This window comes from Anomaloglossus baeobatrachus, chromosome 8, assembly GCF_048569485.1.
Source record: "Anomaloglossus baeobatrachus isolate aAnoBae1 chromosome 8, aAnoBae1.hap1, whole genome shotgun sequence".
NCBI classification, from domain to species: domain Eukaryota; kingdom Metazoa; phylum Chordata; class Amphibia; order Anura; family Aromobatidae; genus Anomaloglossus; species Anomaloglossus baeobatrachus.
Genome location: NC_134360.1, coordinates 205,211,330 through 205,234,410, shown reverse-complemented (window position 1 = coordinate 205,234,410; position 23,081 = coordinate 205,211,330). Strand labels below are relative to the sequence as shown.

Sequence of the window (23,081 nt, the reverse complement as noted above, 5' to 3'; positions counted from 1 at the left end):
GCTTTCACTTGTCCGGCGGCCAGATGGAACGCTGAGGGCAACGTTTTTTGTCTCTGGTGAAAAAACGTATCGTGCCAGATTCGGCGCCGTACGGTGTGTTTTATAATGGAAACCTATGGATGCCGGATCCGGGGTAATGCAGCAAAAAAAAAACGTATACGGCCGCCGGATCAGTTTTCTTAAACTGAGCATGCTCAATATCACAACGGATCCGTCAAAAAACTGAAGGAACTGATGGAAAAAGCTGATGCAACCTATCCGTTTTTTCGCCGGATCCGTCGCATCAGTTTTTTTTGCCGGATCGTGCCTGATGCCAAAAAACTGATGTGTGAAAGCAACCTAAGGAATAACCCAGTAGCAGAAAGATAACTGGTTATGACTATATATGAGCTGAAAAGCGTATGATTGTGGAGGAGGTCTGCTGCTGGGTGGCAGAGTAGCTGCGTCAAACTATCGGACACCCAGCGAGTATTGTGCACAGATCCTACTCCAAGGTAAAAGGACCTGTACACGATAATCTGTGGGTGTCGGACTGCTGACGCGGCCACTGTCCAACCCAGCAGGCACTAGAGTCTTTCAGCTCGGGCAGCAGAGTATGGACTTTTAGCCTAAGGGCCCAATTCACACAGAAAACCTTCTCCATGCACCCTGTATGACTATTCATATTAGGCAAACAGGGGAACCCTGTGCACAGCCACATTGTGCGGCCGCATCATCGAGAACAGAACCTCCGATTGCATCTTTATAAGGCTATGTTCACACAATCATTTATCAGTGTGCTGTCCATTTACCAAAAGGACATCACATAAAGAACGGGATTTCATTGATCCGTAAACAGGAGTTTTCAAAATGGATCTGTGTCTCCGGCCTGTGAGACTAAAAGCATACACGACTCAGTTTTGCAGATCAGACAGCCATTAAAGTCTATGGGGATCCATTGAATGAAAAATGGAAGACAGACTTTGTACTCTATTTTTAAAGGGAACCTGTCAGGTGTAATATGCACCCAGAACCACAAGCAGTTTTGGGTGCATATTGCTAATCCCTGCCTAACTGTCCCTGTATCTAGTAGCATAGATAAAGAGATATTTAGAAAAAGTATTTCTAAAGATCCTTTATGATATGCTAATGAGCGCGGGGACTAGTCACAAGGGCGTTAGTTCCTGTGCTCACCCTCTTAGCATGGTAGCACACCCACAGGGACATGTTAGCATGCTATTCAACGCAGTATCACCAGTGGTGAAGTGCGTACCAGTGTCCACTGTCGCCGCTGATCCGAGGCCTTGGCACTTCCGGTCATGTGCAGCAGACCTCTATGAAGCTGGGAAGCATACACCCAGCTTCATACTGCGCATGAACGCAAGTGCCAGTTATTCTGATCAGCGGGCACAGGTACGTGCGACACCGCTGGTGATGCTGCATTACACCCTCTTAGCATGCCCATAGGGGCGTGCTAACATGCTAAGAGGGCGGAATGTGCAAAGGAACTAACGCCCTTGCGACTAGTCGCTGGCCTCATTAGCATATCATAAAGGACCTTTAGAAATACTTTTTCTATAGATCCCTTTATCTATGCTAGTGTAAACAGGGACAGTTAGGCAAGGATTATCAATATGCACCCTGAACTGTTCGTGGCTCTGGGGGCATATTGCACCTGACAGGTTCCCTTTAACTGATCTATTGCAAAGAATCAATGGATAAATAAAAAGTTTAGAGGTTTCCCCTTCAGTTTTTAGAAATACAGGAGAAAAAAAAACAAAAACACAGATGTGAAGGCAAAAAAGACGATGCATTAAAGAAACTGTCTATTTTACATGTATATAATATAGGCAATAGTAAATCACTAAATTCTGCAGATTTTTTTTTCGTTTTTTTTTTACAGGTTTGCATTTTGAGCCATTTTTACATGTTTGCGTTTTGGGTGAATTATTTTGCGCTTTTTTCAAATTAGCATTTTTATTTTTTTTTTATGGTTCTTTTTGCTGCAGCGACAACAGATCCTCAATGTAGAAACACCTGCATTTTTTGATGCAGAAATGCATGCAAAATGCTCCAAAAAAAAAATACAGCACCTTGTATGTGGGTTTGTAGATGTGCAAATTGAGATCCACACTGTTGAAGTCCATAAAAAAAAACAAAAAAAATAAACTTCATGTTACAAAGTTTACAAAACTACACTAAGTCGATTTACGGGCAGACAAAAGAAAAAAATAAATAAAAACGTGCAAATTTTACTGGTAGTGCATACTGACACTTTTTCAGGTTAAAAAATAAATTCTGAAAATAAATAAATAAATAAATCATGTACACTGACCTTCTGGGTTATCGTGAACAACATTTACGGCTGAACTTATAGGCCATAAATGATTGATTATTTGGGTTGTATCAATAGGACCTAGCCCAGGGACACTGCTGCAAGAATTTACAAATTGCAGCTCTGCTATATTAATTAGCCCATTAGCAGTTTGCAGAAACCAGAGTCATAAAATCAGCCACTCCAGACGAATTTCCAACAATCTGTTTGTGGTCCACTGACGGAATACAGGCTACCATATACTGTATGCAATCTTACGGCCCTGTCACACACAGAGATAAATCTGCGGCACATCTGTGGTTGCAGTAACATTGTGGACAATCAGTGGCAGGTTTGTGGCTGTGTACAAATGGAACAATATGTCCATGATTTCACTGCAACCACAGATCTGCCAAAGATTTATCTCTGTGTGTGACGGGGCCTTTAGGCTATGTTCACATGTCCAGTAATCATTTATCAGAGAGGATCCTGCAGCGATCCATTGGAAAAAAAAAAAAAAAAAATCTGCCAACAAGTTTTTGTCTGTTTCGAAAAAAAAAAGTGATTTTTGCAGGATTCATTTTTTTAACATAGAAGTCTATGGAAAACGGATCCGTTAGCCGTCCGCTTTTCTTGCATTTGTAAAGGATCCATTTTTTTTTTTCCTTACTGGATCAGTTTCAAATGGAAGATAAAAAGCGATCAATTAACGGATCCATTTTCCATAGACTTCCATGTTTAAAAAACTAACCCTGCAATATCAAACCGGACAAAAAAGTTGTTTGCACATCTTTTTTGACAACAGATCTATACTGGACCTGTTCTTATAGATGATTACTGGACATGTGGACTAAGGGGTACTTTGCACACAGTGATATAGTCGAGGTCAAATCGAAAGTGACGCACATCCGGCGCCGGTAACGACGTCGCAACGTGTAAAGCCTAGATGTGCCGATACACGATCGCAAAAGCGTCGAAAATCGGTGATCTGTGTAGTGTCGGTGATTTTCATAATGTCGCACCAATAGGAGATACGATGTTGTTCCTCGTTCCTGCGGCAGCACATCACTGTGTATGAAGCCGCAGGAGCAAGGAACATCTACCTGCCTCCACCGGCTATGCGGAAGGAAGGAGGTGGGCGGGATGTTTACGTCCCGCTCATCTCCGCCCCTCCGCTTCTATTGGCCGCCTGCCGTGTGACGTCGCTGTGACGCCGCACGACCCGCCCCCTTAAGGAGGAGGTGGGTCGCCGGCCAGAGCGATATCGCAGGGCAGGTAAGTGCGTGTGAAGCTGCCGTAGCGATAATGTTCGCTACAGCAGCTATCACAAGATATCGCATGTGCGACGGGGGCGGGGACTATCGCGCTCTGCATCGCTAGCCGATGCTAGCGATGTCGCAATGTGCAAAGTACCCCTTAGTCTTATATGCTGCTCATCAATCTGAAATCCAGTTTTGCATGCACCCCATTCGAGAGGTCCGCTGTTCATGATCCTCATCTAAAGAGTTACCATAATAGTGTCTTGTCTTAGGCCCTGTGCACACAATGCAGTTTATTTGAAACAACAATAATGCACCTTTACGCAGAAATCAAAAAACAAAATACACCTTGTAGCAGAAAATACAACAAAACAACGCATGTGTTTTTGCCATTTTTTCCTCAATTTTGCACTTCCTCATTGATTTGTATGGGTTAAAAAACGCTGTAAAAACGCTGAAAGAATTGACATGCTGATTCTTTCAAACAAGGCAGCAAAAACCAAGGAGGTGGTGGTTTTTGACAAATTGGTCAGGAAAAAAAACCACACAGGTGTTTTGTGTGTGTGCACGAGATTTGAGGAAGCTCATAGGCTTTGCTGGGACTGAGAAAGCATCATTTTATTAGCATGGATTTGCATAAAACCCAGGCAAAAACCACTGCAAAAAAACGCCCTGTGTAAACATAGCCTTAGGGTATGTGCCCATGATCAGGACCCGCTGTGTCCTGGATGCGGCAGATACTGACCTGCGAGGCCGCGAGTCTCCTCCGTAACAGAACGCAGCTACTCATACCCAAGATCAGGGTTCGGGCACTGAGGTCTCTCGCTTCTGTTCTCCCTATGGAGGACGCTTGCGACACCGCAGCAAAGAATTGACAGGCTATAGCTCGGGAAACCACACCACAGGTCAGTTTTCACTGCGGGCCGCACACGCACAGTGGGCACGGGATTTCTATAAATCCCATCCACTGTGCTTGTACTGTACAACGCGGCGTTTTGGACGCAGTAAAAACACTCTGCATCCAAAATGCTGCAAACACTGATCGTGGGCACGCAGCAAGGCCCCTTTTAAGAAGCAGAAATTGTCCAAAAAGAATAAACCTCAGTAAGGCGGCTTTCACACTACGTTTTTTTTAACATGCGTCATGAACGTTTTTTTAACGCAAAAACAGATCCAGTGCAAATGCATTTTCATTTCAATGCATTTGCAATGGACTCGCGTCAACATGCGTTCACGTGCGTTTGCGTGCGTTATAGTGAGGATCCAGCGACTTGTAGTTTTTTTACCATTTTTCAAAAACGCTACTTGTAGCGTTTTTGAGCTGCGTCCAAATACTGCAAATTGCTGGATCCTGACTAAACAGCACGCAAACGTATGTGAACACTGGCATGCTGACAGACAGGATCCTGCTTGCTCTACTGAGCATGCCCGGAAACCAGCGTCGTGTGATCAGTTTGTTTTTTTTCCCCTCCCCCTCCTCTCCCCTCTCCTCCCTCTCCCCCCCCCCCCTCTCCTCCCTCTCCCCCCCTCTCCTTTTCCCCCTCTCCTCCCTCTCCCCCCTCTCTCTCCCCCCCTCTCCTCCCCCCCCCTCTCCTCTCTCTCCCCCCCTCTCCTCTCTCTCCCCCCCTCTCCTCTCTCTCCCCCCCTCTCCCTCGCCTGAGAGCTGCAGACACTCGTAACCAAGGTAAATATCGGGTAACCAAGCAAAGCGCTTCTCTTAGTTACCCGATGTTTACGTTGGTTACATGTGCAGGGAGCAGGCAGCCCGGCTCCTAGCAGCTTCGGATGCTCGTAACCAAGGTAAATATCGGGTATCCAAGCAAGTTACCCGATGTTTACCTTGGTTACGAGCCTCCGCAGCTGTCAGATGCCAGTTCCCAGTCTATCACGTTCAGTTCCACTGACTCCCGATCACGTAACTCCAATGCCTGCCCATAAACTTAAAGTGACAGGATCCTGCAAAATAACACTTGCATTTGCAGGCGTTTTTTGCTGTAAAAGCAGGATCCACTTTTACAGCAAAAAAAAAAAAAAAAACGTTCATGACGCATGTTAAAAAAACGTAGTGTGAAAGCAGCCTAAGTGGTATGAAGTTGGTGCTGTAAAGTGATCATGTGACCGATCAGTTGATTAAAAGTAACAAAAAGAACAACATGAGCTGCAATAAATAAAAAAATAAGCAGCACGCAAGTCACAAGGCTGTAAGGAGACGGTTCCTCTTCAGGCAATGTGACAAGAACAACCGTGAGACGATACAAAGCAAAAAAACACTGAGAAAAATCACTCAGCTGTTTCATATCTCCCATGGACTTCAATGGAAAGATTCCAGCACAAAGACAATGGCCCTTTTCACTGAAGCCAATGCAGCTTTACAGGAAGCCCACCGTCCTCACAATAAATTGGGGTTCCAGAAGGGAGGTGTCATTTATAACATATGCCATATTCAACTGGAAAAGATCCAAGTTGCCATTCTGGGCAACAGGCACTAAGTATACCTCCGCTCTGTATAGTCACCGCTGAGAGCAGCAGAATGTAGAGACAGCGATCCCGATTCCAGTGATGTGTCACTTATTGAGCTGTTTGCTGTCATTTTGATAAAATCAATGTTTTCTCTGCTGCAAATCTAGCAGTTATACAGAGCTCATGAATATGCTGGACTACCTGCAGCACACCAAGTAGTCCTGTCATGATAATCTCCTGCTGATTAAACAGTGATTTTATGAAAACTACAGCAAGCAGCTCAGCAAGTGACACATCACTGGAATCAGGGTCTCTGTCTCTACATTATGCTGCTGTTAGATTAGGTGGCAAAAACCTGGTCACTGAGTCCCTTTAATAGATCACTCCCATGTATGATTACAGCCAAAAGGAAAGTCGTTTCTCATTTCTGGAGTCTTGGCCAAACATACGAAAACCTGCACAGTGTGAACAAGAACAAATACTGACAGTCTAATTCCAGGGAGTCCACTATCAATCACCTGCACAAATGCATCCCGATAATCCAAAATGGCATCAAAAACAAAAAGGGCAAGATTGAGTACTGTTGTGTTAAGTATAATGTCTATTTAATAGGATATATACACACACATATATATATATATATCTATATATATAATTGCCTTATTCTGTCTGTCTGTCTGTCTATCTGTCTGTCTGTCTGTCTGTCTGTCTGTCTGTCTGTCTGTCTGTCTGTCTGTCTGTCTGTCTGTCTGTCTGTCTGTCTGTCTGTCATGCTCCAAAATTGTGTCCTTACGGTGACACAAAGCTGATTGGCCGCTGGGCTCGCCATGGCCCCGCCCCCCCCCACACGGATTGGCCGCTCGCCCAGGCTGCGCCCCCACACGGATTGGCCAGCCGCTCGCCCAGGCTCCGCCCCCCCCACAGATTGGCCTCTCGCCCCGGCACCCTGCAGGCATTGGCAATTCGGCCACGCCACGCCCCGCCCCCCTCACGCAATGCACGTTAGCTCTGGCCCCACCCCCTCCCTCCTCCCGCGCATTTCTCGAACTGACACGGCTGTCACGGAGGTGAGTACGGTACTCCCTGCCCACCCCCCCCCCCCTCCCCCCCCGCCCCCGCCCCCGCTCCCGCTCGCACAGGACTGGTGTGGATACGTTGCTAACCATGCTCGCATGGTTACAAGCGCTGTCACGGAGGTGAGTACTGTACTCCCTCCCCCCCCCCTCCCCCCCCCGGCCCCCGCTCGCACGGCAGTGGTGGGAGTGGTGTGGATACGTTGCTAACCATGCTCGCATGGTTACAAGCGCTGTCACGGAGGTGAGTACTGTACTCCCTCCCCCCCCCTTCCCCCCCCGGCCCCCGCTCGCACGGCAGTGGTGGGAGTGGTGTGGATACGTTGGTATCAAGCCCATCAAGGTCCTGCTGCGCCAGAAGATCCACACGCACACACACAAACATACACACACATCAGATCACACTCACACTCACTCTTACACACACCTCACACACACCTCACACACACCTCACATCGCATCCACATACTCACAACATCCTGGGATATCGCTTGCTTCTCGGCGGCGAAAATGTGCTGTTGTGATCTTCCAGGACCTGACGGAGGATCACATGGCCAGAAGCATGTGATATCCCCGGATGTTGTGAGTATGAGCGCGTAAGTGCGATATCGTCAGTGTCTGTGTGTGTGAGTGGATGCGATCGGGTGTGTGTGAGTGGATGCGATCGGGTGTGTGTGAGTGGATGCGATCGGGTGTGTGTGAGTGGATGCGATCGGGTGTGTGTGAGTGGATGCGATCGGGTGTGTGTGTGAGTTGATGCGATCGGGTGTGTGTGTGAGTGGATGCGATCGGGTGTGTGAGTGTCGGCAGAGGACCAGGCCGTGCTGGAGGAGGCTGGGAGCAGAGAGGCTGATCATGGGGAAGAGAGGAATGCTGATGCTGAAGGAGGCTGGGATGGGAAGGCTGGGAGGAAGGAGGCTGGGACGAGAGAGGCTGATCCTCAGGAAGGCTGAGGAGGGGAGGCTGATGCTGAGGGAGGCTGGAAGGAGAGAGGCTGAGCAAACGTGCTCCATCCGCCATACTGCGCACTCCCCATCGTGCTGCATCCCCCATGCTGCGCACTCCCAAACGTGGTCCATCCGCCATGCTGCGCACTCCCAAACGTGGTCCATCCGCCATGCTGCGCACTCCCAAACGTGCTCCATCCGCCATGCTGCGCACTCCCAAACGTGCTCCATCCGCCATACTGCGCACTGGAGCACGTTTGGGAGTGCGCAGCATGGCGGATGGAGCACGTTTGAGAATGCGCAGCATGGCGGATGGAGCACGTTTGGGAGTGCGCAGCATGGCGGATGGAGCACGTTTGGGAGTGCGCAGCATGCCGGATGGTGCACGATCGGGAGTGCGCAGTATGGCGGATGGAGCACGTTTGGGAGTGCGCAGCATGGCGGATGGAGCACGTTTAGAAGTGCGCAGCATGGCGGATGGACCACGTTTGGGAGTGCGCAGCATGGCGGATGGAGCACGTTTAGGAGTGCGCAGCATGGCGGATGGAGCACGTTTGCAAGTGCGCAGCATGGCGGGTGGAGCACGATGGGAGGTGCACACCTCCCCCCAACACACACACACACGCGCACTGCACAACACACACACACTAGGAATCACAAACAACGCCCTACACAGACACCCACACAGACAACGCTGCACACACAAATATACGCACATACTGCACAACACACACATTGCTCAAAACATACCTCCCCCCAAAACACACCACACCCACACAAACCGCACAACACACACACACACACAACGCTACAGACACACAGCGCTCCACAAACAACGCAACACACGCAACACACATACAACACCGCTCTCACCCCCCGCGACACTCAGAACATGTACAGCGCCCTACACAAACACTTGGTAACTACACACAACAACATCTCTCTATATATATATAACAAAAATCATACATGAACTACACAATACGTAAATTCTAGAATACCCGATGCGTAGAATCGGGCCACCTTCTAGTATATATATATATATACATACACACACACACATATATACACACACATAAAATACATATTACACACATTTATATATAAATTAGACAAAAATTACATGCATACATGCATACATATATACATATATATATATATATATATATATAGCCCCCTCTCTCTCATATATATATACCCACACATACATACGCTTTATACACACACATATATGCATGTGTGTGTATATAAAGCGTGTGTGTGTGTATAATATATATATATATATATATATATATATATATATATATATATATATACATATACATACACACATATGTCATAAATTACACACACACATACATACATACATATATATACACACAACGTTTTTGTGTGCATAATATACATATGGGTGTAACAAATTATATATTTGTGTTACACCCATATGTATATTATGCACACAAAAACGTTGTGTGTATATATATATGTATGTATGTGTTTGTAATTTATGACATATATGTGTGTATGTATATATATTATATATATAAATATGCACACACATACATATAGGGCGCAGTCCGGCACTGCACTCCCGCGTCCCCCGCACTATGCCGCTCCGCCGCCCGCACTTACCGGGGGTCTCCTCATGCCGAGCAGGCGGCACAGGCTCCCGGCGCCAGCACCTCGGTCCCTCGTATCTCCCCGGACTCCTGTAGTCACCGCCGCTCAGTGCGGTAGAGCCGGCCCCGGGCCTCGCCGCTTCCCCGGCCTGGTGCTGTCCCTGACGTCCGGCTCCTGCCTGCTCTGCGGCCCGGCTCCCTGCGCCCCCAGCTCTGCTGCTGTCACTGCCATGTCCGGCCCGACGAGACAAGAGGAGGCAGGGAGAGAGGCCAGAGAGCAGCGCCGGGAGCACAGCGCCCCCTGCCTGGGAGGAGACACAGGTGCAGGCCTGGGCTCAGGGAACGGAGGGGACGGAGCGGACGGACAGGAGCTGCTGTGTGATATTTGATAGATTTTTATATTTTATAAAATAGAACTGTATTTATTTATTTATTTAAATCACGTGCCCGGGGTCTAGTTTTCACCATTACAAAAAAACTTCTCCCTCTTTTTGAAGTAATCTGTAGGGCCGCGTTCACATTGCGCTTTTACTTACGTTCAGTGGTCCCGTCAGGGCATCCGTCCGAACCACCCCTCCCCCACCCCGCAAAGTGTGTCTCGGATGCATGCACCGACCGGGCCATGACTATAATGGAGCAGAGTCCGGTAGCGTGTGCTCTGTCTTGCTCTATTTTCGGGCATGTATGTGTAGTGGGTGGGCCTACCCCCTACTAGTTTAGCATAGTTACCCGGCATTGTGATTATTAAAAGTGTTGATTTTTATTATTGTATATGATGTGTTAGGGCACCCCCCTAGTGGCCGGGTGGGACGGCTGTTGCCACCGGGGAGGAGGAGTCGGCCGGATATCTAGGCAAGGTCTGAATGTGTGTAGAGAGAGAGGATCCGGGGCAGCGGAGAGTGCACATCTGTAGCGGCAAGTGTGATTGTGTGAGCGGACCATCAAGGGACACCTGAGATAAGGAGGTGAACGCAACCTCGAAGCCTATTCTGCCGGTGTGGGTCCGGTGTATGCTTGGCTAAAGAGTGGAAGCCCGTAGGAAGTGGAGTACTTTGGGCATATTCCCACCAGAGGGTGCGTTCGGGCAGGGTGTCCCCAGCTCCACTAATATTGCCGGAATCTGCTGCCCGGAGTGTTTTATCTTTGTGAATAAATGTCGTTTTTATTGCATCTGGACTTTTGCCTGCAGCCTTTTTGTGCATCGGCCGATGAAGACACCGACATACACTCTCTCAACATTAAAGAAGTGATGAAGCCAGGGATGTGCCTTGAATACAGTGCTGCCACGACTACACAGCCAGAGGCCTCCCGGACTTGTCACTTCATATGTAGTCGACTACGTTCGAGTATCCGCCTGCAGAAAACGTATATGCCCGAAAATGGTGCAAGACAGAGCCCACGCTACCGGAGTCTGCCCCATTATAGTTGTGCCACCCCAGCGCAGACCGGGGTGCTTGGATCCGGGATGGACGTGGCTCGAGGGGTCCGGACTCGGGGTCGGCTAACACTCCGATCCTTGAAAAGGGGGTATTTACAGGGGAGAAGTTTGTGACTTCACCTGTGTGTTGTGGTAATGGGAGTACCGCCGCTGCTGGAAGGAATACCAGGGCAGATAGTGGGGAGCAGCAAGGTGTCAGTCCCTTCGCAGGTAGGGAAGGCCCCAGGGGTATTGGTGAATAATTGGGAGCGCAGGGTGCAGGGGACCAGGGTACTCACTGCGGTAGTCGTGGTGCTGGATAAGGAATATAAGGCCTAAGCCACACGGCTAGAAAAACAGTGCGAGTGGAGTGCGATAAAACATCGCATTCCCCTCGGACCAATTCTAGCCTGTGTGTCAGCGCACATGAGCGACTGAGAATCGGACTGAGAAAACAATCGCACCATGCTGCGATTGTAAGCCGAGACTCTTTCTCTCGCACCCATTCAAGTGAATGGGGCGAGAGAAAAATCACACTGCCAGTGCACTGCGAGAATGGCAATAGCCGGCTATGCAGGAGAGAGGGAGATAAATCCCTCCCTCCCCTCCTGAGTGCCGGCCCACCCTGCGCAGCTGAGGTCTGCTCGCACAAACGGACCTCAGTTGCAAGGACACACGCATGACACTCGGCTCTGCTGTACTGCCAGCACGAGCCGAGTGTCATGCAAGGGGATCGCAGTAGTCCCCGTGTGGCCCCAGCCTAAAGTAGACACTCACACTGAAGATAAACCAAAGTCTCTGTACATCACAGTTGCTACGGGGGGAGCCGGTCTAGGTGCCCGCTCCCACCGGTGTCACTTGGTAATCCGGACCCTGCCTCCGTGCACAATTTTAGTTGTCCGTTGTGGCCCCTTGGCTTGAGGCTGTTGGGGCCCCGCTACCTATGTGTAGTGTAGCTGTGCTCTTGATCGCCGGCACTTGGGATTTCAGTGGCTAGCTTTATATGGAGAACCCTATCCCCGTGTTGTGCTGATGCCTTCAATCTCTGAGCTCTTAGGGAAGTTCATGAAGATACTCTCCCTCCCAAGTTAATTATCAGGACGGTAAATCGGTTCCTGACCTAGGGTCCTGTACCTCGCCGTGCTCGGTACCGGTCAGTTCTTTTGGTCCTCTGATGCCGACAGTCCTCCAAGACTATGTCCATTGCACCCTTTTCCAAAGTCACTGCTACCGGTCCCCAACTCCCGTGGTCCCGGACCACTAACTGCGGCCCAACCTTGGTCTCGCTCCCCGGGAGCTACTACTCCAGCTCCTCACTCTCTGAGGGCTCTCACTGCTCTGCTCTCCACTTCCTCCCTCCCACCAGTCTGCCTGACCCCTAGGTGGGTGGCCCTACTCATGCTTGACCATCCCACTGGTGTGTCTGACAGGTTTGGTGTGAGGTGTGGTTGGGATTTGTAGTGCTGATGGTGTGACACCGGTTATTAGGAACCTGAAACCATGGGGGTAGGGTCCTGCACCCTGGGGGACAGGATGCAGTTCCCTGTAGCACCCTGATATAGTCAGGGGCACTACATAGTCAATGGCCCTGTCGGCGCATGTGTCCGAAACACGCTTTGCGGGGTGGGGGAGGGGTGGATCGGACAGATGCCCCGACGGGACCACTGAACGTAAGTAAAAGCGCAATGTGAAAGGGAAAAAAACAGAGAAAAATTGTATGAAAAATATCCTGAATAATAATAAATAAAATGCAAGTGCTTAATAACAGGATAATTAATATATGCATTTGTAAGCGGGCGTTACTGCCAGATGTATGCCCTGCGATCCGTCTCCTACCTGCCGCATCCCCGGTGGGTCTCCTGAATCGTAAGCCCTCCATGACATCATTCGTTGTGGTTTGATCGGCGCATGATATCACCACGGACGGTAATATATAGAATATAATGTTCTGACAATATCGATAGTGACATTTTAATTGCTGTGTATGAAAACATAAAGCTGCTCCCCCAGATTATCTCCACAGCTTCATATATTAATTAGAGTTATAGCACGTCTATATGAAATGCACTGTGGAGAAATAACAGCGTCCTGTCCCTTTAAATACTGTGTATTCCATGACACTGGTCAGCAGCCAATAAGATTGCTGGATTTGAATGTGGAAAAATAAACACAAACAAACTGTGACTCCTCCTCAGTCTATTGCAGACAGTGACCAGTGGAGTTGGATATTGGTGAGTAGCCGCCATCACATCCCCTGATGACCTGACACTGATTTATATCATCTTGATGCTTCTTTCCTGTTATCTGGAATTTACTGATGATTTTATCATTTCACCTAAACTCAAAATACACGAGAAACCGGACATTGCAGAGAATTCTGCCACAACAGCTGCTGTCACCGGCCACTAGGGGACGCTATCAGTGTAATCTGTATTTACTGGTGCACTGGGCTCCCTCTAGTGGCTGCAGAAAGCAGAATTTTATCATTAGGTTACACAGGACACTGCTGCCAGTATTTTTTATTGGAGCATTATTTACCACTAATGTCAGTGGGATTATTGTCCTGTTATTGGGGGTTCTGTTCTATGTGCTGGTAATAAAGTCATTTTCACTGTCATTTTTGTGGGGTTACCTGTATTTATTTGCATGAAGAACATAGAAATCCATGTATGTCATACAGTGCCTACAAGTAGTATTCAACCCCCTGCAGATTTAGCAGGTTTGATAAGATGCAAATAAGTTAGGGCCTGCAAACTTCAAACAAGAGCAGGATTTATTAACAGATGCATAAATCTTACAAACCAACAAGTTATGTTGCTCAGTTAAATTTTAATACATTTTCAACATAAAAGTGTGGGTCAATTATTATTCAACCCCTAGGTTTAATATTTTGTGGAATAACCCTTGTTTGCAATTACAGCTAATAATAGTCTTTTATAAGACCTGATCAGGCCGGCACAGGTCTCTGGAGTTATCTTGGCCACTCCTCCATGCAGATCTTCTCCAAGTTATCTAGGTTCTTTGGGTGTCTCATGTGGACTTTAATCTTGAGCTCCTTCCACAAGTTTTCAATTGGATTAAGGTCAGGAGACTGACTAGGCCACTGCAACACCTTGATTTTTTCCCTCTTGAACCAGGCCTTGGTTTTCTTGGCTGTGTGCTTTGGGTCGTTGTCTTGTTGGAAGATGAAATGACGACCCATCTTAAGATCCTTGATGGAGGAGCGGAGGTTCTTGGCCAAAATCTCCAGGTAGTCCGTGCTATCCATCTTCCCATGGATGCGGACCAGATGGCCAGGCCCCTTGGCTGAGAAACAGCCCCACAGCATGATGCTGCCACCACCATGCTTGACTGTAGGGATGGTATTCTTAGGGTCGTATGCAGTGCCATCCAGTCTCCAAACGTCACGTGTGTGGTTGGCACCAAAGATCTCGATTTTGGTCTCATCAGACCAGAGAACCTTGAACCAGTCTGTCTCAGAGTCCTCCAAGTGATCATGAGCAAACTGTAGACGAGCCTTGACATGACGCTTTGAAAGTAAAGGTACCTTACGGGCTCGTCTGGAACGGAGACCATTGCGGTGGAGTACGTTACTTATGGTATTGACTGAAACCAATGTCCCCACTGCCATGAGATCTTCCCGGAGCTCCTTCCTTGTTGTCCTTGGGTTAGCCTTGACTCTTCGGACAAGCCTGGCCTCGGCACGGGTGGAAACTTTCAAAGGCTGTCCAGGCCGTGGAAGGCTAACAGTAGTTCCATAAGTCTTCCACTTCCGGATGATGCTCCCAACAGTGGAGACAGGTAGGCCCAACTCCTTGGAAAGGGTTTTGTACCCCTTGCCAGCCTTGTGACCCTCCACGATCTTGTCTCTGATGGCCTTGGAATGCTCCTTTGTCTTTCCCATGTTGACCAAGTATGAGTGCTGATCACAAGTTTGGGGAGGGTCTTAATTAGTCAGAAAAGGCTGGAAAAAGAGATAATTAATCCAAACATGTGAAGCTCATTTTTCTTTGTGCCTGAAATACTTCTTAATACTTTAGGGGAACCAAACAGAATTCTTGTGGTTTGAGAGGTTGAATAATAAATGACCCTCTGAATAAACTTTTCACAATTAAAAAAAAAAAATAAAAAAAGAAATAACATTCTTTTTTGCTGCAGTGCATTTTACACTTCCAGGCTGATCTACAGTCCAAATGTCACAATGCCAAGTTAATTCCAAATGTGTAAACCTGCTAAATCTGCAGGGGGTTGAATACTACTTGTAGGCACTGTATATCTTTATATACAGGCCCCAGTACAATCCAATGTACAATGTTTTCCATGTGGTATTACCTATACTGGAGACTACAAACACCCAGTAAAGACTTGATTTGATCATGTGGCCTCCATGTATGGGTGTAATGGGGTCCGATTACCTGGGGGACGCTCACTGTGAATATGTGTGGGATCTGCAGTGTTTGTGTCTTTAGCAGATCTGTGACTATATCTTTTTGGATTCACAGACTTTACTATGGAGTTATCAATGCACGATATTTACAAGATGGCACGGAGCCGCAGCTCTATGGAGGTCCGCAGCTTTATTATACACGGACCCTCGTCCTATTGTCCATCCCTGATGAGTGATAAGTGGACACTCACCGGATTCTGTTTTCTTTAGGACGTCAACCGCCGCCAGGACTGCGTCTTCGGATCTGGATACTTCTCATGTGAGATTATTATTTTATATAACAAGAATTTCCAGTTAATCTGAGAATAAAGTGTCATTCCTATAATCCAGCATTTAATAATCCAGAACATGTATTAATCCAGCACAGAATTACAGCACATTGCAGATTCATCAGAAAGTCAGTTAGAAAAAAGTTTTCCATAGTAATTTGTGTGATTTTCCGTGCACAGAATCATTCAGAATCCAGCAGGTCACAGTGGTTTGGGTTAAAGGAATTTTCCTGTAATTTTAAGGATTTAACATTGTATGATGGATCCCATTATCTGCTTGTGTTTTCTCTCCAGCTCGTCCCAGCACCAAGGAGGAGGTGGAAAACCAGCTGCTCATCTACAGAACGAGATTCCTCCCATCACCGATCTTCAACATGGAGGTAACCGATCACACCAAATGTTATGTCCTCATGTTTTGTCCATAGATATAAAGTAACGTCTCAGCAGACAATTAACTAACTCTTCTTTTCTCAGCGCCTGATGCCGACCAACCGCGAAGCCCAGAAAAAATATCTTCCATTTCCTGTAGAAGAAAAAAGACCCGACCTGCCATCAGTGACGCCAGAGCCGCCATCTGTGACGCCAGAACAGCAAAATGAAGAGGAGATACCGGAACCAATGGAGGTGAAAAACCAGGAAGAATATGAGAAAGAAGACACTAAGAAGACGTCACAGCAGTGGAATGAAGTGAGGATATCCGAACCTATGAAGTATCGGGAGGTGAAAGACCTGGAAGAAGATGAGAAAGACACTAAGAAGACGTCAGAGCAGTGGAATGAAGTGAGGATATCCGAACCTATGAAGTATCGGGAGGTGAAAGACCTGGAAGAAGATGAGAAAGACACTAAGAAGACGTCAGAGCAGTGGAATGAAGTGAGGATATCCGAACCTATGAAGTATCGGGAGGTGAAAGACCTGGAAGAAGATGAGAAAGACACTAAGAAGATGTCAGAGCAGTGGAATGAAGTGAGGATATCCGAACCTATGAAGTATCGGGAGGTGAAAGACCTGAAAGAAGATGAGAAAGAATACACTAAGAAGATGTCAGAGCAGTGGAATGAAGTGAGGATATCCGAACCTATGAAGTATCGGGAGGTGAAAGACCTGGAAGAAGATGAGAAAGAATACACTAAGAAGACGTCAGAGCAGTGGAATGAAGTGAGGATATCCGAACCTATGAAGTATCGGGAGGTGAAAGACCTGGAAGAAGATGAGAAAGAATACACTAAGAAGACGTCAAAGCAGTGGAATGAAGTGTTGGTATCCGATCCAATGAAGTATCGGGAGGTGAAAGACCTGGAAGAAGATGACAAAGACACTAAAAAGAAAAATTCAGGAGCTAAACAAGCAACAGTGCAAAATACAACAGGAGTTCAGAACCAGCCGACAAAGAGAAAACGACTTCAGAACCAGCCGGCAAAAAGACAACAAGTTCAGAACCAGCCGGAAAAAAGACAACAGGTTCAAAACCAGCAAGCAAAAAGACAACGGGTTCAAAACCAGCCGGCACGAAGACGAGTTCGGAACCAGCCGACACGGAGCCAGATGAGCCGCCTGCAGTCCATGTTCAACTATATCAGCACCAATATCAGTGGAATAAGAAATACCATATGGAGCAACCTCCTCAAAGTGATGAGACGCTGATGGACTGTGTGGCCCCATCATACAAGCTGTAAGAACATCAACAGCATAAAATTTGGTAAGTATAATAATAATTAACATAAAATAGTAATTATTAGGCTTAGAAATAGGTTATAAATGTATGCAAAATATTAAAAAGACATATAATAGAAGCAGTAATATAATATCTAATATAATAAGAAGAGAAGTAACTCTAACAGTAATTGTATAATAATGATAATTAGAGCCATAAAAATAAGCAGTTTGATCCAGGGTCCTCGGACTGATCGCCTTTTCCCGGGGTCAAGAAGGAATTTTTCCCCCTGAGACACAAATTGGCTGAATGTGTCCGGGGTTTTTTTTGCCTTCTTTTGGATCAACAGCTTTAGGAATAGGAATCTAAGTTATAATTTTAGTAAAATATCAATATAAATGTTAGTAATAGTAATAATAAAGTAGCAATAATCCAAAGATACGTAGAATAAAATCTTACCGAGTAGAATAATAATAATAATTAATAATAATAATAATAATAATAATAGAATAGTAATAGGATCAGTAAAATAGCAACAAACTAAAAATAGCATAAATCATAGTAGTAGTAGTAATAATAGTAGTAAAAATAATATTACAGTATTTATAGTAATGACTAGAATAATTAGTATATAATTAATAGGTATTAGGGGATTTGATCCAGGGTCCTCGGACTGATCGCCTTTTCCCGGGGTCGAGAAGGAATTTTTCCCCCTGAGACACAAATTGGCTGAATGTGTCCAGGGGTTTTTGCCTTCTTTTGGATCAACAGCTTTAGGAATGGAAATCTAAGTTATAATTTTAGTAAAATATCAATACAAATGTTAGTAATAATAAAATAGCAATAATCCAAAGATACCTAGAATAAAATTACAGAGTAGAATAATAATAATAATAGAATAGTAATAAGATCAGTAAAATAGCAACAAACTAAAAATAGCATAAATAATAGTAATAATAATATTACAGTATTTATAGTAATAACTAGAATAATTAGTATATAATTAATAGGTATTAGGGGATTTGATCCAGGGTTCTCGGACTGATCGCTTTTTCCCGGGGTCGAGAAGGAATTTTTCCCCCTGAGACACAAATTGGCTGAATGTGTCCGGGGGTTTTCGCCTTCTTCTGGATCAACAGTTTTAGGAATAGGCATCTAATTAATAGGAAATAGAGAAATAATGGAAATTTTAGTAATAATAAACATAATATTAGAAAGAATAATTAAAAATGATAGAAATAGTATTTAAAAAAAATAATAATATAAATGAAATTACAATATTATTAGTTATAATATAATAATAATAATAATAATAATAATAATAATAATAATATAATACATTATTAAGCACCAGCAGCTTTGATCCAGGGTTCTCGGACTGATCGCCTTTTCCCGGGGTCGAGAAGGAATTTTTCCCCTTGAGACACAAATTGGCTGAATGTGTCCGTGGGGTTTTCGCCTTCTTCTGGATCAACAGCTTTAATTCTAGTGATCTTTTAGTATTAGAGTAATGATAGTAATAATAAGTATAAAAATATTGTAATAGTAATGACTATGGTACTAGGATAATAATAATAATATTATAAATACAATAAATAGGTTAGTGTAGGGCCCCATCTGATGAGGTCGCCTTGTCGTTGGCAGATGGGCTTGCACATTTTGGTTAAAATGTGCACTAAGAACCTCACATTTATAAGTATAGTCAATATGTCAGTAATACAAGGTAGAATATTATAAATATAACTTTGTGTCATCTTCTTTATTTTCCTGCAATAAAGAAAAATGGAAAATCAAACACATTTGGAAACATTTGTCTTTCAATGTAGCAATAAGATGCATGATCTAGATGTCGCCCGCACATGCCGCTGTGTAGCCCTAAACTAAAGTGTATCATTGGTGGCCGATCAGCCAGTAATTGTAAACTATGGGAATGAAGGGTCCAGTTGCTCTCATCTGCATATTGTCTTATAGGAAGAGGGATGCACAGTGTGCTTACAATGGCCAATCATGTCTGTTAAACAACCGCTGATCGGCCACATCCAATCGATCGTCCATCATTTGTCTTTCTCGACCCCCCGACCATCGCACTTCCAGGCGTACAGAATACAGTTGGTACAAATTGATTTGCTTGACCCAGTATATTGGCCATGTCAGTAATCTGTGGCCACTGGACGCTCTGAGAACCATCTCCTTCTTCCGCGGATCTCGGGGCTCTCAGATTACTGATGATTCTCTGATTACTGACAAGCTCAATAGACCAGATCCTGTGATTCGATTCTCAATAACTCTAGCACAGATAAATCATCAGCACAATCATCTGTCACCCAATGGACAACGTTTTGCTCCTTAGTCGGATGACTGGCAGCCTATTTATTTAGCCGATAATTCGTAAATGAGCTTCATTTGTAAATTTGCCTGATGAAGAAGCTTCTGTGCTCCAAAAGCAAATATTTTTTAGATTGGCCGGTAGAGAAAACTTCTGTCTGTTTTGGCAGAAAAGTATTTACAGTAAGAGAAGAAGCACAACCTTTACAGACAAATTAAAGCCCAATGGATCCACTTCACCTTGCAGCAGAAATTGGCATATATATAGCAGATGTCTCTATCAGCTGATGGCTGCATCAGATTTCAGTCACTGGTGTGAACGCTGCCCGAGATGTGCTAAATATATTAAGAGTCATCGACCTGCAACAGATATGATGCATCTTATTCCTTCTTCACACGTCAGTGACTTTTCTCATACACAAAAACTCTCCGAATTTCATCCAGGTAAAATATATCTTTGTACCGTGTTATCCAGGATAGAAAAAAATTGTTTAAAAGAACTTAGAGTCCTCAGTGGTTGATCAGAGTTTCATCAGTATTTTCCACCAGAGTCATCAGAGTTTGGTCAGTGTCAGCTTAATAGGTGGAGCTGAAGATCTCATTTTGTTCCTTTCTATTTGCATATTTAAAGTGAAAACGAGCATTGCATGGCCTACAAGTCTCCTTATACTGATATAGCTCACTCCACAAAAAAACCTTTTTCCCTTTAGACTGCTCTGCTGGAAAAAGATTTTTTTAACCTCTTACCGACATTGGACGTACTGGGTATGTCCTGCCTTATGTCGGTATACTCACTCCCAATTGCAGGCTTAAACAGCTGACATGTGCGGCTATCAGGCACGAGTGGATATGCTCTCCACTCATGCCTATTAACCTCTTGGACCTCATTGTCAAAATGTGACAGTGTGGTGTACATCCCAGCCACAGTAAGCATTCACTTACCCGGTGCCATCGGAAGTCACGTGATGTGATCATGTGGATCCGATGGTTGCCATGGTAGCACAGGGTCATGTGACGACTCCTGTACTCCTGTAGCTATCATGAATCAGTTCCTTTTACTCACAGCAGAGCGCCATGTGTGAGAGGAGAGCTGCTTTTCTGCAGATCAGAGCAATGTTGCTCTGATCTACAGAAATAAATGAGCGATCAGACTGCTGATCCTTATAGTCCCCTAGAGGGACTAGTAAAATTAAAAAAAAAAAAGTTTAAAAAAAATCCTAAAAGTTCAAATGACCCCCTGTTCGCCCCATTGAAAATTAAAGGGTTAAAAAAATATATATACATGTATTTAGTATCGCCACGTTTAGAAATGCCCGATCTATCAAAATATAAAGTTAATTAATCTGATTGTTTAAAAGCGTAGCATCAAAAAATTCCAAACGCCAAATTTTTGTTTCTTGGTCACCGCAAATGTTGCACAAAATGCAATAACAAGAAATCAAAACGTAGCATCTGTGCAAAAATGGTATCATTCAAAAATGTCAGCTCAAGATGCAAAACATAATCCATCACTGAGCCCCAAATCCTGAAAAATGAGAATGCTACGGTTTTCAGAAACTGGTGCAAAAAGTGCGGCAATTTTTTTTGGACAAACGGCTGAATTTTTTTAACCCCTTAGATAACAGTAAACCATATATGTTTGGTGTCTTTGAACTCGTACCGACCTGAGGAATCACACCAACTGATCAGTTTTACCATATAGTGAACACGGTGAAAATATCCCAAAATAATTGTGCAATTGCACTTTTGCAATTTTTCTGCACTTGGATTTTTTTTGCCATTTTCCAGTACACTATATGGTAAAACGTATGGTATCATTTAAAAGTACAACTCGTCCCGCAAAAAATAAGCCCCATATGGCAAGATTGATGTAAAAATAAAAAAGTTACAGCTCTCGGAAGAAGGGTAGCAGAAAGGAAAAGATGGAAAATTGCCTGGGGGTGAAGGGGTTAAGATTACTAATGGTTTTAACAGATTACGTCCCACTAAAGAAATGTTTATGGCATAACATTCCTTTTTGAGCAGATAAGGTTTTTCTGAGGCTCATTCATTTCTGTATATAAATGGCAGTTACCTTAGGCCGGAGTCATACTTGCGAGTGACTCGTGCGAGTCTTGCATCGCATCACCCGGCACAGCCGCACACTCTACGGACAGGAGTGGGTCAGCTGCATGTATTTCTATGTAGTGGAGGCCGCACACTCTCCAGACAGGAGCCGGTTAGCTGCATGTATTTCTATGTAGCGGAGCCCGCACACTTTCCGGACAGGAACAGGTCAGCTGCTTGTATTTCTATGTAGTGGAGACGCTCCTGTCCGGAGAGCGGCAGACCGCGCCGGGTGATACAATACAAGAGTTGCGCGAGTCACTCGCAAGTGTGAATCTTCACTAGCCGGTGAGATGTATGTGGCTTATAATAACCTGCCCTTTCTGTATTGCAGATTATCTCACCACACACTTACTGATGAGCTGCTGCTTACATACAGCAGCCATTCTAACAAAAAGTAGACATGCAGTCTTAGTTTGATGACATATCAGTAGATTTCCATTAAAAAATGTCGTTCTTGCATGCTAACTCCCCTATCCTGACATGGCTTTCACATGTTCTGCCATTCAGACTTAAAATAACAGACTTATTTAATATGAAAAAGTAAACAAAATATCAAATTTATAGAGAAACAGAATAAATTTTAAAACCTTCTTTCAATGCCCTATACTTGGAAAAAAAAAATCCATCTACTTTAGGGAAATTTCTGGAGTAAGTTACATGTCTTTAGTGATGTAACCTATGATGAATTTGATGGGCGGACATGACCACGCCTGTTCCCGCCCAATGCGCTGTGCATTGTATGCTTGTATTGGTGTAACTGGACGATACGGTGGTGTAAATGCCAAAAATCACAATGTTTTTGCACAACTTCCAAGTTGTGAAAACATTGCAACCTATTAAAGAGAGCCAACCACCATGATTTTGCTGTATAAAGTAAAGGCAGTGCCATACAGGCAGTAAGATGCTGAATCCAGGCATATATGTTATAGAAAGATCCGATGCTCGGTTGCAGAAATATCTTTAATCAAAGTTCCAGAAATGCACTGCACTTTGATATGACATATGCTGCAGGGGCGGGCCTTTGTGGGTCGGGTCCTTGGCATTTATTCCTCCTCCGGCGTCCTCTTGGCTTTACCCCTTTTCTTTATTTGAATATCGCACAGCACCACCATTGCTGTTGTTTGCAGCACGTGCCCATTACCACAGTATTCTGTCTTCATTAAAATGGTGCTGGAGTCTGCGCATGCACGTACTGCGATCTCTGGCTCC

General features: G+C 45.1%; 1 protein-coding gene across 1 annotated transcript in view; it reads right to left on the bottom strand.

Moving 5' to 3' along the window:
- The window catches only part of ZFYVE9 (zinc finger FYVE-type containing 9), a 163,474-nt gene extending 153,554 nt beyond the window's left edge, over positions 1–9,920 (bottom strand). Inside the window, exon 1 of the mRNA XM_075320087.1 lies at positions 9,665–9,920. The gene's annotated coding sequence lies outside the window, so the exon portion shown is untranslated. The remainder of the gene's footprint in view (positions 1–9,664) is intronic.
- Between the last annotated feature and the right edge of the window lie 13,161 nt (positions 9,921–23,081).